Consider the following 3,255-nt stretch of genomic DNA (forward strand, 5'->3'; position numbering starts at 1 on the left):
AATCCAACCCGTGATCATTTTTCTCTCAAGATTATCACTCGAGCTATACCACTCACGTACCCAACCCATATCCATGTCCCATAAGTACAAAACTACACAATGGTGGTGATGAAATCCACACAAATGGTGGCGCCAGGAATCAACACGTATGATGCAATACAAAGTTGTAGGTGTTGCACAAAAGAACGTGTCTACAACCATTTTTGTAAAATAATAATAATAATAATAATAATAATAATAATAATAATAATAATAATAATAAATGACATTATTTAATATAAACTGGTGAATTGGAAGTAAACTAACCTTACATACACATTCTTTTTTAAAACTCATCTCTTCACTTGTAAACAAAAAAGCCATTTTTAATCAGAGAATGTACCGAGTTAAGAAATCACATAATTAGTCAAACACCAAAACATATTATTTTCAGAGAAAGCAAAACTGCAAAAGTATATTTAAAATAAACTTAGGAGGTTTTGTGCACTATAAAATAGACTTTGATCAAATGACATACAAACTCTGTTGATGTTTACAAAGTACTAAACTATAAAAAGTAACCAGAACAGACTCAAACATAATTTTAATTAAGAACAGTAAACCTTTGTTAAATCCAAAATGTCTCAAAGTTATGGGATTGCCATTCGACCCAGTCCTTCTACTACAAGAATACTTATTCAATCATAACATCACACATCACCTCTTATTCTTGTTACACAAGTGAGAGAATAAGCATAACAATTAATCAAAGAGAAGTATTCTAACCTTTTTATTTTACTAAACCCTTAACCTCCCTTGCGAGGCCACAAGATAACTTCTAACTGCAAGTATGAGTAGCAGCTATTTTCTCTTCTATCATCAAAAGTAAGACCGAACCTAAAGCCATCTTCAATATTTGAGCCTGCAAGCCCCTTTAAAAACGCAAATATCCCTTCACGTTTCCAAATAGCGTCAAGAAAGCCCATCAGTGTTTTGTGCAGTTTTTCCCCTTGGTTTCATCATCACTATCATGATCCAACACCTGCAAAACATTCATATAGATTGTTTAAAAAGTTGGACATAATATCATTTTACGAACAAAGATAAGTCAAAACTAACAAACCTGATAGCGGGATATGTAAGAACCGTTGCAATAATTTTAGATATTGCACCAAACAAAAAGGCAGGGAAGGCCGAAAGTGACTCGGTTAAGTCCCATTTCCTGTTTTTTTTAGTTTCCCGTCTAAAAGTTTATTCTTCCGCTGATCAAATATCGTGTGCTACATATATAATGTGCATATCATAATGTTAAAAATATTGAGATTGTCATGGGATTTCATAATGGTGCCAAACAAGTTATTTAGTGACAAGGGAGTTAGTTCTACATTTTGAAGGTTTGTTGCAAGCTTTGTTAAACCACCACTGCCCATTCATGTCAAGCGACATGAAATCAGGCTATCCAAACATGGAGAGTGCAAGCAAATCGGAGATAAAGTGTTTATTTACAGACCACGACTCTTTGGCAACTCCAATGATCACCTACAGGAGAGACGTTTGGGTTAGACCGTGTTAATTCAATTGGTTGCTTATTAGTTGTGTAGGATTGAGGCTTGAACTAACCTTAAAAGTCAAAATCCAACATTTATCAGTTTCTGAAAAAAGATTAATTCTTGTTGTGTTAGAGAAGTCAACTGGTTATGTTCTTCATGTTTAGGTTGACCACCTGCAACCAGAAAAACGCCAAACATGGGCATATAAAGCACGAAAAACACTATACATTAGCATGAAAAAGCACTATAAATTTTTAAAAAGGTTCCAATACCGTGTTTTGGAATTGAATTATGTATGTAAAAAGTTTCCTATAAGTTGTGAACTACATTTTTACTTATATAGTGGTCTATTATTTCAAAGATTAATGATACATATCCTTAGAAGATACATAATATTTAGATGTGACAGATTTTCTGTTTTGTTTTTTTGTTAATTATGACTACAGCACCAAAATCTTAGAGAATGATACATACACCTTTACATAGATGCATACAACATAAACTACAAATCAACTACCATTAGTTAGTCTTCTCAGTGAATGGGATCGAGAATAGAAATGTTAATAAACCAGATTACCCCGGACCCAGACTGACCCATTTAAAACATACAACTGATTACTGTGGAACTCGAACTTAGAAAATAAAAAAAAACAAAAAAAAAACAGTTAGATCAGTTGACTAACCAAAGTCAAACAATCTTACAGTCCCATTCAAAATATATGGCCTTACCCCTAGACCTCAATTAAAAAAAATCGGCATGAGTTAAAATCCCTAATTTAAACAAGTTCATGCTAACATAATTATTTAAAAATAAAAAATTAAACAACTTGGAACAACAACTAATTTAAAACCAAACCATTTAAAAACAGTATCACCGTTTAAAACCGAACAGTAACACGAACAAACATATAATCTAACATGTATACTTATTATATGAACCTCCACATCTTTTAATTATATTACAGTGAAGGTTTGTAAATCAAAAGTTTTGATAAAAACGTTACCTGATCCAAGGCTTTTATGGCTTAATTCCTTGGCATCTCAGAATCTGACAGTGTGAACGACTGATATTGCTTAATTATAGTAATCGGGAAAAGAAAGCATCATGCTTCTTAATGTTGGTGGCACTTGTCATTTCGGTCAAACAATTCAATCATTCTGCACATTCTCGGTGATTATCAGAAGCAACATCTTCACTTGCAGTAACCTGGCCTATTTTATTCAACGAACGAACTTTATCTGTTATATAACAATAACATATGAAAGCCAAAGCATAAGCTGGAAGCCAAAATCAATCAAGTACTTTAATCTATTATTGTGTTCGACTGGCCTGGTGAATTTGTGTACCCCTTTACATATCCAAAAGAGAGAGCTCGTTGAGACCCTTGATGGCTGATATAATGCTAAATATTTATGTTTTCCGTGTATATTTTATTTAATATTTTAATTGTTTTTGTTCGTTTTTAGTCAAGATTTGTATACTACTAACGTTTTTGTGTGTCGTAGGTTCCGGGAGTTGATCGTGATTAAAAAGGGCGAAAAACGAGCTAAAACGAGCCGAAACGGAGATCCGGAACGCGTCAGGAAGGGTCAGAACAGAAAACCGGTCAGACCGGGCCGGTCTGACCGGCCCCCTTGGTGGAGCACGCCGCGCCGCGCGGAGGGGTGCCTATATCCCGTCGCGCGGCGCCTAGGCAATGCTGATGGGTTTTTTTTTAACTCGTTT

At 34.5% G+C, this 3,255-nt stretch overlaps 1 long non-coding RNA gene across 1 annotated transcript; it reads right to left on the minus strand.

Moving 5' to 3' along the window:
- Positions 1-442: 442 nt before the first annotated feature.
- Positions 443-2,895, minus strand: LOC143546115 (uncharacterized). Its single transcript, XR_013137558.1, has 4 exons — positions 2,534-2,895; positions 1,600-1,702; positions 1,103-1,518; positions 443-1,021 (listed from the first exon to the last, which is right to left on the minus strand). It is a non-coding gene; the product is annotated as an uncharacterized LOC143546115 (long non-coding RNA).
- Positions 2,896-3,255: the final 360 nt, after the last annotated feature.

Source organism: Bidens hawaiensis, unplaced genomic scaffold, assembly GCF_021521415.1.
Source record: "Bidens hawaiensis isolate Kalapana, Puna unplaced genomic scaffold, B.hawaiensis_p1.1 tig00014207_1, whole genome shotgun sequence".
NCBI lineage: Eukaryota > Viridiplantae > Streptophyta > Magnoliopsida > Asterales > Asteraceae > Bidens > Bidens hawaiensis.